This window comes from Schistocerca americana, chromosome 4, assembly GCF_021461395.2.
Source record: "Schistocerca americana isolate TAMUIC-IGC-003095 chromosome 4, iqSchAmer2.1, whole genome shotgun sequence".
NCBI lineage: Eukaryota > Metazoa > Arthropoda > Insecta > Orthoptera > Acrididae > Schistocerca > Schistocerca americana.
The window spans coordinates 149,374,242-149,389,709 of record NC_060122.1 but is presented as its reverse complement, the minus strand read 5'-3'; the positions used below and the strand labels follow the sequence as shown (position 1 = coordinate 149,389,709).

At 42.9% G+C, this 15,468-nt stretch overlaps 1 protein-coding gene across 2 annotated transcripts in view; it reads left to right on the top strand.

The window, feature by feature from the left end:
- The window catches only part of LOC124613001 (ES1 protein homolog, mitochondrial-like), a 67,917-nt gene that overhangs the window by 16,300 nt on the left and 36,149 nt on the right, over positions 1-15,468 (top strand). The gene's annotated exons all lie outside the window — the stretch shown is intronic.

Sequence of the window (15,468 nt, the reverse complement as noted above, 5' to 3'; positions counted from 1 at the left end):
TTTGTTGCCGAAGCAGTGAAACTCTATTGTTAGGCTCTTTCTGATGAGCATCGGTGCCAAGGTGGTCTGAAGAATTAGCTGTAGCTGTCAGTGTCGCAGAGCATTTCACCAACATAAGTGCCATCCTGCTACAGAACATTTAAAAGCATTCAAGAGACTTTGAATGAGGGAACAATATTTAATAAAAAAGAGAGAGGAGGAGTGTTGGGAGCAGTATGTATCATCTATGGGATTATACACTCCACTGTGTCAAGGATGGACGTAACTCCACCGCATTTGGGCCACCAGCTGTCAACTGTAGTTCCTGGCATCTTCCTCAATTTCAACATCTGTACTATTCATGTGGGCATTGCTGAATCTTTTGTGGCAGAGTTTGCCGAAATCCACAACCAAATGCATAAGCATCTTATCAATCTCCGGATGACAAACATCCTCTGGTTTATCAATCATATTTGGTGAGGAAAGGGGGGGTTTCCCTCCGTCTGGTGGGATGGTATTATTATTTGTATCCTAAAATGGGGAAAAGACCCTCAAATTTTGAATAATTATTGACCAATCTCTTTAATAAAGATGCTGTGCAAATTATTCAGAGGAGTTTTCAACCAATAACTGTGTTGGTCATGAAAACCAGAGAATGTATATTGCAATTTCAAAGTGACTTTTTGGCATTCCAGTTCTTCATAGACCAACTGATTAGTCTGTAATCTGCAGTGTGTGATGGTTTTGTGAATCACTGACAATTGATTGTTGTGTTCTTTTTCCTACAGAAGGCATATGGTATGACTTGACTCCCTCACATCTTGGATACACTGCACGAGTCGAGCTTCTGCTCTCTACCCACTTTTATCCAGAATTTCCTATCCCTGTGAGTCTAGGTCTGGATAGGTTCAACCCTCAGCAACTAACAGTACAGGTATCTGGGGTGGGTCAGGGATTGGTTCTTAGCATAACTGCTGTCAGTTGCACAATGACTGCAGTTTGACCCATGGTGGTCTAACTGTCATTGATGTAGATAATAATATTCACATGTATTTCAGTTCTCCCCCATTGTGAACCCTCCCCCCCCCTTTCGCCCCAGGAAGCTTGCCACTCTTTGGCAGGTTCGTGCTTGGCTACCATGGGGCTCCAACCTTTGCAGCATCTCTTCCCTTCTGTGCTGCATATCTATCCTCTTGCTATTCTTTTTCCCTCCCCTTGGGGAACATGCCTGGGTGTTTTTCGGAATGTGTTCTGCATTTTCAGATGCTGAAATCAGAACAGTCTCACCATTATTTTTTGTTACTTTTTCTTTTTTTGTTCACCTTCTCCTATCCTTCCTACATGTTGGCACTTGAGGTTCCTCTTTTTCTTCTTCCTCCCTGTGCACTCTTGAAGGCTGGCTCACATGTCTGATGCATAACAGTTGACTGGGTAACGTGTGATTCCCAGTCCCGGGTTGACAGGTAGGGTTTGCATGTACCCCCTGGTGCAGGCCAGGCTCAGGGAGGGGTAATTGCCTGAGCTGCCACCTTCCAAAACTGCCAATTGGACCCTCTGTCAGGTGTTTGGGAGGTGTGACCTGAGGTGTGAACAATCACCTAAGGCGGGTGAGCACCCCTCAGAGGGGGGAGGACAATTGAAAGGAGTGCACCATCAGAGACACTGGCAATCATGGGGATTTTCTTGCAATGAGCCAATCATTCTGTTGGCAGTCATTGTCTACCAAGTGTAAACGGAATGAAGGTCCTGATTCAAAGACCCTCCCAGCTGCACCACAGTTCCTTGTGGTTTCACTTACTGAAGACAGTCAATCCTTTGCAACAGTAAATCTATTTCTTATTGAGAAATTGATGTAATTGCTGGCCCTGTGAAATCCTGCTCTGAATTCTTCCTGTGATGTTATTTACACTAGGCTGCTCGATGGTCTGATTGAGGCAGAGATCCTAATGTATCTCTCTGACCAGGATGTCATTGCACAAGGGCGATTGTCTGCCTCCTCCTCCTCCTCCTCCTCCTCCTCCTCCTCCTCCTCCTCTCTGCTGTATGAGCTGCAATGGTGACCATGCCATCTCCTCTTGAGGTTGTCCTTTGTATCTTGATGAGCGGGCTGTCCAGGGCAAAGGTAAAGGACAAAGTACCTTGCCCAGTTGCTCACGAGTTATTGGCTAGTCGCAAACCCTGCGTTCTACTGTCTGGCATTTACTTTACTGTTCTTGCTACATCTCACTCCATGAAGGACATGGCCACACAGACATGTGATCTCAAATTCAGCACTGCGGTTGTGAAATTGCCCATTGTCATGGTAGCATAGTCGTTTCCTCGTCTAGCTGTGCAACAAGCTACCAAACATGTGCCTCCCAGGGTGTAGTCACCTGCTACACAACTGGCAGGCCTGAAAGGACAGAAGGAATTCTTCCACAAAAAGTTCCTACTTCCCTCCAGCCAACAAACATCTGAGTCTCCCTTTGCCAACAGAAAAGTCTCCAAGAAGTCAAACAAAGGCAAATGCACTTCTCCTTCGCTGACTTGGAGATTATCTTCAACGGTGTCGCCCCATGATATCTTCAGCCAGCCGACCTCCATGTCACCGATGCACACCGCCAGCTGTTTTTCTGCCTTGGACTCCGCAGATCAACAGAAACGGAATGCCGATGCCTCTGTAGATCTCATGAAGCAAGATCCTAAAGTCTCTGTGCCCTGTTGCAGTGAGTCTTCGAAGGCCGGCACTCAGCAGCTGCTGAGGTGACAACCTTTCATTTTTTTCCTTCCTCCCCCTACCTCGTTATAACTCTCCTCCAATGGAACGTTCGTGGCCTTACGGCCGCTCCTCAAATCACAGCGTCTTCTTGTTTTCTGCTTCCCAGAAACAAAATTGCGTTCTCGCAGCCACTTCGAGCTCTCGCATTTCTTCTTGGTCTGTTTTGACTCCCCCCTCCCTCCCCCAACACATCACCGCAATTTGTCCACCCATGTCATGAATGGCTTCTTGCAGAAATCCCAAACTGTGGCCATGTCTTTAGAGTTGGAAAAAACCTATGACACTGGGGGGACTGGTATTCTCTGTACTTCTACACGTGAGGCTTCCATGGCCACATGCCCCATTTCCTTCAGGAATTTTTAAAAGACCGAGTTTTCAAGGTATGTGTGAGTTCTGCCTTGTCGGACACCCTTTGTAGGAAAACCGTGCTTCAGGGTTCCGTCCTGAGCATCATCCTCTTTGCTATCGCCATTAGCCCTATAATGGCTTGTCTCCCCCGGGGCATCTCTGGCTCTTTTTTCATTGACAATTTAGCCATCTGTTGCAGTTCTCCATGGATTTGTCACATTGAGTGGCGTCTTCAGCGATATCTCGATTGTCTTCACTCATGGAGCATCAACAGTGGCTTTCGTTTTTCCATTGACAAAACTCTTGTATGGATATCTGAGGGTGCAATTGTTTTCTTTCACCACATTGACATCTTGGGCCTGTTGCTCTCCCATTCATTGAAACTGCAAAATTTCTGGGGCTCATGCCCAATAAGAAATTTTCTTGATCCTCCCATGCGTCTTATCTGGCAGCCCGCTGTATGTGGTCCCTCAGTGTCTTACGTGTCCACAATCCTACTTCCTGGGTAGCAGACCGAACCACCTTCCTCCATTTGTACTGGTCCCTTGTCTATTCGAAACTAGACTACGGGTGATTTGTTTATGCATCTGCACATCAGACACTCCTATGCTGTCTCAATACTATCCACCAACACAGCATCTACTTGGACACTGATTCCTTTCACACTACCCTAGTTGAGAGTCTGTATGCAGAAACTGCCAAACCACTGCTGTCCTATCACGGGGACTTTTTCCTCAGCAGATATGCATGCCGTTTGTCTGCCATCATGTCCACCCATCCTATGCCTCCTTCTTCGATGACTCCTTTGATTGACAGTATGGGGCATGTCCCTCTTCTGTTACCTCCTGGAGTTCGCTTTCAGCTCTTGCTCTGGCAGCTTAACTTCACACTACCTGCAACTTCCCTGGTGGGTGTGAACCCTTCACCACCTTGGTTTCGTGTGGTGACCATGCTCACCTTGACCTTCATTTGCTTCCTAAGGACGCTACTCCAGCCTCGCTCTATCACCTTCATTTTCACGAAGTTTGCACGGAACTTTGCGATAGTACCTTTGTGTACACTGATGGCTCTCGGACTGACCATGGTGTTGGGTGTGCCATCATTAGCATTGATGTTTTTCAGTATTGACTTCCGGGACACTGCTCAGAATTTACAGCAGAGTTCTTTGCCCTGTATTACCAGGCAATGCATCCGGCGACACAGGCTTTTCAATTGCATCATCTACTCTGACTCTCTCAATGCCCTTCAAAGCCTCTGTGTGCTGTACACCACCCATCCCTTAGTGCAACAGGTCCAGGAAAATTGTCACTTGCTCACTCTTGATGGCGCCACTGTGACGTTTTGTGTGTGTTCCCGGTCATGTCTGTGTGACAGAAAATGAGGCCGCTGACGTTGTGCCAAGGCTGCAGTCCTCGTACCTCAGCCTGCATGTTCTTACATTCCCTCCCAATGATCTCTGTGTTGCCTTCTGTCAGCAGGAGGAGTCTCTTTGGCATCACCTGAGGACCTCCCTTCTAGAGGACAAGCTCTGGGTTATTAAGCCTCTCCCAGCATCTTGCAGGACCTCTTGTCCCTCTCACTGTGAGATCATCATTTTAGCTAGGTTGAGTATCAGACACTGTCTTTCTAGCCATCACCATTTGTTAAGTGCTGTTCCCCCACCACTTTGTGCTCATTGTGCTGAACCTTTGACAGCCCACTATTTCCTTATCGGCCGTTTTAGCAAATGATACGTGGGCCATCAACAGCATTTTACTTTGTATCTGTCATATCAATATGCTGAAGGCCATCTAATTTTTAGTTCATGACCTCCGTATTTTATAGACCATCTCTACATCCCTGTTTTTAGCTGTCTTCTGTCCCGTCACATGGGATTAACTGTAGTCATTTTTAACTCCTTTCTTCATCTTCATGTTCTACAATTCTGGCATGGGCATGTATGAGCCTAGTTGTTTTTGCACCGTAAAACAAAACAAAACAAAACAAACCAAACCATTGTGAATCACAGAGAGCCTACTTCAGAAGACCACAAAGAAGGTGCACAACAGGACCCTGGATCATGGATATCAATTTTCTCCCATTAAAATTCATGTCGCACACTTTTGTCAACTCAGGAGTATGCAACCACACCCAGAATTTTACTTCAGCAACTAGTTGTTGAAACTTTCAAAGTTTTGGCCCTCTTACTTGACATTAAGTTATGTGGTTACCAATTGTATGCAAGCTCAAGGAAACTACTTGAGGAAACTTGATACCCTCAGATTTGTCAGCAGCACCTCCTGCTGTACAGACAGCAGAGTCCTTCAGTGATTCTACAATGCTTTGAATCTATCCCTCCAGGACTGTGTATGTTGCCTAAGGGCCTGCAGCACCATTGGTACTGAGCTTGTTAGACCCTCCACCACAGTGGTGTATGATTGGCAGATGGAGCCTTTCATGTGAGCCCTGTAGACAACTTCCTGACAGAAGCTGATATCCCCCCACTAAGGGCCAGATGCTAGTAACTCTTAGCGAACTATGTATGAGATGGGTAATATACCATCAGACTTTCAGAAAAATGCTATCCTCACAATTTCAAAGATTGCAAGAAACGACAAAGCAACAATTATTGCACAATCAGTTTAATCTCTCATGCATCAAAGTTGCTGACAAGAATAATATGCAGAAGAATGGAAAAGACAACTGAGGGTCTGTTAGGCGATCAGTTATACTTGTTACTTTCAGTAAGGTGAAGGCACAAGAGAGACCGTTCTGACATTGCTGTTGATAATGAAAGTAAGACTGAAGAAATATCAAGACACATTTGTAGGATTTGTTGACCTGGAAAAAGTGCTTAACAGTGTAAAATGGTGCAGGATGTTTGCAATTCTGAGAAAAATAGTAGCAAGTAATACGGAAAGATAGGCAATGTACAATATGTACAAGAACCAAGTGGGGACAATAAGAGTGCAAGACCAAGAACAAAGTGTTTGGATTAAAAATGGAGTAAGACAAGGATGTAGTCTTCTGCCATTACTGTTCAATCTGTACATCAAACAAGCAATGAAAGAAATAAAAGAAAGGTTCAAAAGTGGGATTTAAATGGGAGGTGAAAGGATGCCAATGATATTTGCTGCTTATGTTGCTATCTTTAGTGACAATGAAGAAGAATAATAGTCTCTCTTGAATGGAATGAACAGTCTAGTGAGTACAGAATAAGGATTGAGAGTAAATGAAAGAAAGACGAAAGTAATAAGAAGTATCAGAAGTGAGAACAGCAAAAACTAAATGTCAAAATTGGTGATCAGGAAGTAAATGAAGTTAAAGAATTCTGCCACCTAGAAAGCAAAGTAACCCATGACAGATGGAGCTAGGAGGACATAAGCAGACTAGCACTGGCAGAAACCAATTCCTGGCCAAAAGAAGTCTACTAGTATCAATCATAGGCTTTAATTTGAGGGAGAAATTTCTGAGATTGTGTATCCTTAGAGCACAGCATTGTATTGGTAGTCGAAGATGAGCTGTGGAAAAACTTCAACAGAAGAGATTTGAAGCATTTGGGATGTGGTGCTACAGAAGACTCTTGAACATTAGGTGGACTGATAATGTAAGATGTGAGGAGGTTCTCTGCAGAATTGGCGAGGAGTGGAATATATAGAAAACACTGACAAGGAGGGGGGACAGGGATGATGGGGTATCTGTTCAGATATCACGGAATAACTTTCATGGTACTAGAGGGAGCTGTAAGAGGGTGAAAAGTGTAGGTGAAGACAGAGACTGTAATGCATCCAGCAAATAATTGAGGATGTATATTGCCATTGCTACTGAGAGATAAAAAGGTTAGTGCAGGAGAGGAACTCGTGGTGGGCTGCATCGAACCAGTCAGAAGCCCAGCTGTCCCTTCCAGTCTGGGTATGTAGTTTCCTCTCAGCATGCTGTCCTGGTGTCTACCCAGTCCTATAATTTGGTTGGACCTCGCCTGTAGCACTGAGGAAAATTCTGATTCCACCGTTCTCAAACACCTATTCCATTCAGTTATATGTGACTAGCCAGATTCGACGTTCATCTACAAAGATGAATTGAAAGTAGATATTTTTGACTAAGCTTTTGTGGACATAATGGGCCACAAGAAGTATTTTCTGCCAAGTGCATGCAGTGTATACCCTGCAGAGTTGGTCACCATATCATGGGCTTTGCAGTACATTAAAGCTCTCACCACTGACTTCTTGGTTTACAGAAACTCCATGAGCTACTTAAAAGGATATCTTAGTGCTAACCCATAAACGCATTGGCCACTAACATTCAAGACCTGTTAGTTGACCTTCACAGTTCCGACTCCACTGTAACATTCCTCTGAACACTGAGACACATGGGCATTTTAAGAAATGAACTCCGTGACAAATTAGCTAAAAAACTGACCACATGGGACTGACTTGGAGTACGGGTCTCAGACCTATGATTTCTACTGTGACGTCAGGTTTTGAAAACCTGTGATTTGAAATGGCAGGCTACCACGATCTCAACAAGCTGAGGACACTCGAGGCGACCACAGAGGCATGGAATACTTCTCTCCAAGCCTCTTGGAAAGATGCCACCATGTTGTGGCAGCTATGTACATCAGATTTAACTAGGAGTTCCCTTTATATCAAGAAGACTTCCCTAATACAGCTGTGGTAGTCTTCTTAGGCTCGCCCACATTTTCACAGCGAGTGCCCCGCTGGCTGATCTGAGACGAGCTGTTGCCTTGTCTCCCTCCCTACCCCGTATACTTGTAGATGATGGGATAGCAGCTACTGTATTTACTCGAATCTAAGCCGCACTTTTTTCCGGTTTTTGTAATCTTAAAAACCGCCTGCGGCTTAGAATCGAGTGCAAAGCAAGCCGAAGTTCAGAAAAAATGTTCATAGATGCCGCCACAACTAACTTCTGCCGTCGAATATATGTAGCGCTACACAGGCATGCTTTGTAGGCACAAAGATAAATACTGGTGCCAAAACCTCTGTGTCAGTAAATAAATTAAAAAACAAAATAAAGTGGAAGACGAGATTTTTTTTTCTCCGCCCCGAGTTTCGATCACTGAATTTTCATACATTATCCAACGAAGTAAATACAAATTCCGTATTGTTCATCTTAGAATGTAGCAGAATTTCAATGTACTACGAAAATCCGACTGCCAAGACTGTTAGGGATGTTTGTCAAATGGCCAACTCTACGTTCTGAATTTTTTCCTACCTGTGAGAAGAGATGGTTGCTAATAGGAACCTGATGAAATGTGAATCACATGCAGCATTCTCTTCACCATAAGAATAATGTGAATATAAACATTTTGCCATGTATTCTTTCATGTTTGATGCTATCTCATTTAAATCAAGTCTGCCTATTAAACTACTAAACTAGAGTGAGACAACAGCAAATGCGGAAGAATATACGTATCGTGTCATGTTTATATTCGTATTATTCTTATGCCTAATAGTGATACAGTCAGAAATGAAGCACGACAACTGACTAGATTTTTAAATCTAAGATGACAAATTTTTGTGCAGAATTTGATGTACTAAAGAAGCCGCCGCAAAGATTTTCAAACGGAGAAAAATTTTCACCTAACTCTCGTTCAGAACATGTTGTATCATACGCAGTCTGTTATTGCTTCTTGTTGATCATTATCAAAGAAAGCAGCAGTGTAAGTAACAACAAATAGCAGTCTCTTGCCATTGTTTCGCTAATGACATGATTCCTCTCTCTCTCTCTCTATCTCTCTCTCTCTCTCTCTCTCTCTTTTTTTTTTTTTTAATTGTAAGCGGCGGTAGCGCGCACAAAAGCAAGCCATGCTGCGAGCGGCGGCAGGCTGCAAACATGCACTATCAGAGTGCGACAAACAATGCATGACACAGTACAGTAATGCATTTCAGCTTAGAGTGACGTAAACACCTATAACAAAGAAAACGGCACTTATCAGATCAAAACAAAATAAGCAATCGATTCAAACCAGACGAAGCACGTGAAAAAGGAAGGGTACTCGTATAAAGACGGACGGAGCGCCTGATGCATAGCAATGGCTACCTGGTAAAGCTTAACTGCTAAGATTATGACTCAAACCAAACTACTGTAGCTGTATAGCCTTTCATTCTACCTATATTGTGTCTCATATTACAATGGACCAACTTTGTTTCGATTTGGAGGTGCGGCCTAAATCTTTTCTCTCCCCTTGAATTTCGAGTCTCAAATTTCAGGTACGGCTTAGATTCGGGAATTTTTTTTTCCCTTTATTTCGAGTGTCAATTCTAAACCGCAGGCAGTTTTTTGGATTACAAAAACCAGAAAAAAGTGTGGCTTAGATTCGAGTAAATACAGTAGCTGCTATCCCATCATCTACAAGTATACGGGGTAGGGAGGGAGATAAGGCAACAGCTTGTCTCAGATCAGCCAGCGGGGCACTCGCTGTGAAAATGTGGGCGAGCCTAAGAAGACTACCACAGCTGTATTAGGGAAGTCTTCTTGATATAAAGGGAACTCATAGTTAAATCTGATGTACATAGCTGCCACAACATGGTGGCATCTTTCCAAGAGGCTTGGAGAGAAGTATTCCATGCCTCTGTGGTCGCCTCGAGTGTCCTCAGCTTGTTGAGATCGTGGTAGCCTGCCATTTCAAATCACAGGTTTTCAAAACCTGACGTCACAGTAGAAATCATAGGTCTGAGACCCGTACTCCAAGTTAGTCCCATGTGGTCAGTTTTGTAGCTAACTTGTCAGGGAGTTCATTTCTAAATACGGTAACAGTCATACTTTTTGGGAGAAAAGTGTGTTTTATAATAAAATTTAATTCACCTCAATGTTTTGCATTGGAATGGAAGTGGGGGGGGAGTACCTCGCACTGTGGTATGTGCCGTTAGTGATTTCCAGCTACTTTCTCCCTCTGAACTCTTGTTCATTTTTAAATTTTTGTGTGTATATTTTATTTATCGAATAGTTTAAGATAATTATGAAAATACACAATTTTTGACAATGTAATGTAATTTGGTAGATAAAAAATCTACTCACCAAGTGGCGGCAGGAGAACACACATATAAAAAAAGGTTCTAATTTGCAAGCTTTTGGAGCCATTGGCTCATTCTTGCAGCAGAAAGGCTGAAGGGGAAGGAAGAGGGGTGAAGAAAAAGGACTGGAGATGTTTAGGAAAAGGGTTAGAGTGTGGAAAAGTTACCCAGAACCCCGGGTTAAGGGAGTCTTACCAGAAGTCTCCAGTCCTTTTCCTTCGCCCCTCTTCCTTCTCCTTCAACCCTTCTGCTGGAAGGAGGCAACACTGGCTCTGAAAACTTGCATACAAGAAGCATTTTTTTTTATATGTCTTCTCCCACCGCTTTCTGTTGAGTAGAATTTTTATCTATCCAGTTACATTGGTAGAAGATAATTGACACTCTAGTCCATGTAGTCTTCATTTTCTCATCCCATCTTAGTAGTACTGGCAGTGATAACCTTCTTGGCGCATCCTTCAACGACCAGATAGTTTTTTAGCTGCCTAGGTTTTATCTCAGTTTTAATCATCTAAGTCAGATGTCTGTCATCCAAATTTTTAACCACAACAAGGTGGTCACAGACCCTGGAAGTGACAATTCCCATTTTCTCATTTCACATTTTTAGGTGTATTTCTAGCATAATGAGAGACTGACAACCAACATTTTTACTGTCTAAGAAGTGCAACTTAGAGTACAAGGTACATCTCAGTCTCTCAAATTACAGAATAATAATTTCCATTATGTCTTAAGTTTCTTGCTATCATGAATTGAAGTAAACAGGTGAAAACTGGAAAAAAAGGACATACAAGCTAACTTAACACCACTTACAACAGTGTCATAGAGATTTTTATCCTTGAACAGCTTGCTTATCTGAAAATCAGTAACTGTCCCTCCTCCTTTTCTCGTTTATTTTTCCTACATTTAGATGTACAAGGTTTGTACATAGATTCAAAATTACATTCCTAATCATATTCACGACCTTTCCAAAACTTTTCATAAGGTCTTGTACGAACCTCCTGGTGACAACGAAATCACACAGTGGACTTTGGTGTTTATTCTGTGAAGAAAGTTATTTACGATGTGTTTATTCTTTGGTTTTGTTCTAGCACTATGTCATCTTTTTTTGTATATATTGGCTTTGGTATTGTTCCTGTGTTCAATGACATGCAAAAATAGTTATATTCTTGAATGCAGTACTCTCTCGAAAATAACTATTAATTAGCCTCAGTGGCTTTACTGGTGACCCAAAACACTGAACATAAAGAAAATTACGATGTACAAACAAGAGAATTCAGCAACTTCAGAAAGCTCATGGAGGAATGCAGAGATGCAGCTCGTGAACCTTCAAGAACAGATACATGAACCACTTGAAGCACTGAAGTTAGCATTGGAGACGCCTATTACTCCAATGTCAAACACACGTGCGGTCATACAAACCAACAGCCCGATGGAAAACATGCAGCACGTAAATATTTGAACACCAAAGTTCCCACCGGACAAACTGCTGCTATGGTCTGCAATGATTGAGCTCACGTTTGCCCAAAGCAAGATCCATGATGAGCAGATGAAGTTAGCGATAACGGTGAATGTGCTGGATGCTAGAGCAGCAACTGCAGCAGAAGATGTAGTACTCCGACCTCCAGCACAATGACCATACGCAACACTGAAAAATGTTTTACTCATCAGAATGCATAAACTGTTAAATCAACGCATATGCCAGGTGCTTAAACAAGAAGATGTAGGGGACAGCACACCATCAGAATTTTGGAAGCATTTGCATGATATCGTCAATGCAGTAGAATTGTCAGATGTGACGCTCAAACACATTTAGCTAGATCAATTATCAAGCACAGTAAAAGCCGCACTAGTAATTCGTGGGAAAGACAACATGCAGAACCTCTTGGAGGTAGCAGACAAAGTCCATGCGGCCCTAGGCAATCCACAGATGGCTTGCATGGCAATCTTTAATGGGGAAGAAGCGTGAGAAGTGATAGCAGCTGTACCGAAGACTCAGCATACGGGCGTCAACAAACAAATGCCCTTTTGGGTTAAAGAACGCAGCTCAAACATGGCAACGATTTATTGATGAAGTGTTGCGCGGGTTGATAGGATGCTTCACGTATCTTGATGACATATTAATCTCATCGACGGCAGAAGCACACAAGAAGCAACTGTCCACAGTGTTCACCCACATAAACCAGTACAGAGTAATAGTCAACAAAGCAAAACGTGAACTGCGAAAATGGCAAGTGACTTTCCTAGGGTATGAAGTTTCGATGGAGGGCATACGCCCGTGAGAGGACAAGGTAGCAGTAATAGAGACTATGATCCACCCTGAGACTTACTATCAACTCAGAAAATTTTTAGGCGTGGTAAATTTCTATAGACAGCATTTGCTGTGAGCTGCACCGGTACAAGCGCCCTTGACAGACGCTCTCGTAGGTAAAAATGCAAATGGCAAATGACCAATGGAACATAGACATGGAGAGAGCATTTCAACACATAAAGGCAGACTTAACGAAAAGCCGCACTTATTCCTCATCCGGTACCAAAAGCACCTCTGCCAGTAGTAGTCAATGCCAGCCAAGACACGTTGGGAGCTGCACTGCACCAGAAAGTAAACGACAAATGGCAGCCTTTGGGCTTTTCTTCACGAAAAATTACAGAACCACAAAGGAAATGGAGTGCATACGACAGAGAACAGTTAGCGATATATGAAGCTATCCAGTACTCTAGCCCGTATGTAGAGGCAAGGGTATTTACTGTATACACCGACCATAAATTGCATTCAGTAAGTCGCAGGATAACTGTTCTCCACGTCAATTTTGCCACTTAGAACACATCAATCAATTTACTACAGATATCAAGCATATCAAGGGAGTTGAAAACATAGTCGCTGATTTACTGTCGTGGGTCTCAGTTATTTCACAAACCATAGACTATGATAAATTAGCTGCAGCATAAGCTAATGATGCAGAACTCCAATAGTACTTACAGGACGTAACAACCAGACTTCAGTTAAAATTAATCCAGCCGGTGGATGCGTATGTGAAGATATGGTGCGACGTAGCTACGAACAAACCCAGGCCTTTCGTCCCAAGGCAACTACGAAGAGGTTTTCGACAGCATACATGGACTCAGTCATCTGGGTAGCAGAGCAGCTATCAAACGACTCTTGGAATGTTTTGTCCGACCAGGTATAAGGAAGGATTGCCATGGTTGGGTAGCAACATGCGTGCTGTGCCAAAGGAACAAGATTGGACAGCATGTACGTAAAGCAGTTGGAGATTTTCCCCCAGTAACAAAGAGGTTCTCCCACGTTCATTTGGACATTGTGGGCCATCTACCACTTCCGGAAGGCTACGAGTATTTGTTGACATCGGTGGATCGGTATACAAGATGGGCAGAAGCTTCTCCACTATTGGACATTTCAGCAGAGACGGTAGCTCAAGTATTTTTGGCTTCTTGGATCTCCCATTTTGGATGTTCACTATTCGTGACAACTAATCAAGGATAACAGTTTGAATCCACTTTATTCCAACAATTAGCCAAGCTCTGTGATTCCACCATCGCCACACCACCACTTATCACCCAGCGAGCAATGGCATGGTTGAGTGGTGGCACAGGACATTAAAGACAGCATTGTTGTGCCTTAAGGACAGCTGGACTTCATCGTTGCCAGTGGTGCTGCTAGGTCTCCGAACTGCCTGCAAATCATACCTAGGTGCATCCATGGCTGAACTGGTTTACGGAGAGAGCCTTAGGCTACCGGCGGAATTTTTCGTTGAACTGACGGAAGCGACAGTGGGTGACATGCCTTACATCTTACAACCAGTCCGCAACCACGTGACACAGCAGACCAACACCTGGTTCTCGACATGGGACCGACATGCTATTTGTTCACAAGCAGCTTAATGATTACCCTTATGTGTGGCTGAGGACAGATGCTGTACGAACACCTCTTCAGCCACCATATACTGGACCGTATAAAGTACTTGGGAGAGATGAACATACGCTGCAGATAAATCATGATGGGAAACAACAAACAGTTTCCATTGAGATAGTTAAACCGGCGCACATGTGGCCACCAGCTGAAGAACAAAATCAAGACACCAGTGAAGAACCGCCACCTACACAATATGAGGAAGAGGTGTTGCCCACAGAGCTCATCACGCCAAGCCAGAAGCAGGAAACCACACCGGAAGACCCACCGTTCTCAGAGAAGCACTCTAGGGCAGGCAGAATTATAAAATAAAAGTATCCTTGTGCCCGGAGCTCTGCTCTACAAAGGGGGGACTGTGTAGGAACCACCTGGTGACACAACGAAATCACACAGTGGACTTTGGTGTTTATTCTGTGAAGAATGTTATTTACGATGTGTTTATTCTTTGGTTTTGTTCTTGTGCTATGCCATCTCTTTTTATAAATATTGGCTTTGGTATTGTTCCTGTGTTCAACAACATGGAAAATAAAGTTATATTCTTCAACGCATTACTCTCTCTCAAAAATAATTATTAATTAGCCTCAGTGGCTTTGTCTTATTTTATGCAAAGACCAGGAATAAAACCACTGGGCTCTACAAGTGGTTCATTGATTTTGTTGTATGTTCAAAGTTGACTGAAATGTATTCTAATCTTTCTGTTTGTAGGGATAAAAAACAGTGGCAAAACTGTCTGGACGCAAGAAGCAACAGTATTTTGTGTCATCTTATTGCAAACCAAGTATCATGCAACACATTTGAATTCCTAGGAAATATGTGTATTAAACTTGTCAGAATTTACACTGCATAACACTTACTTCATACAGACTGCATAATGGATCAAAAATGAGTTTGCAGTGCCTAGGCAGACAACTTTTAAGCTTAATTTTGATGACTTCGGGAATAATCTCCACCTAATGATTTTGTTACAAAGCTGGCAATAAAACCCCAACATTACTGCAAAGTATCAATTTAATTTAATTTTATGAAAAGGATAGTTGCTACTCACCATATAGCGGAGATGCTGAGTCACAGATAGGCACAACAAAAAGACTGTCACAAAATAAGCTTTCGGCCAACAAGGGCTTTTTCAAAAACACACTGACAAAAGCCTTGTCCACTGAAAGCTTATTTTGTGACAGTCTTTTTGTGTTGCCTATCTGTGATTCAGCATCTCTGCTATATGGTGAGTAACAACTGTCCTTTTCATCATACTGTTACATTCTATCCTGGGTTTTCCATTGTTTAGTTTAATTTTATGATGATGATAAAAAATTATTGTCTTCTGATCAAGGTAATTACACTTCATAAACTAGATGCAACTGTTCTAGTTCACCTTAATAAATATCTCATCAGAGCATTCCACTCCCTTTTTTAATTCTCTGTTGTTTAGATGCCTCTCATCAGAGCAT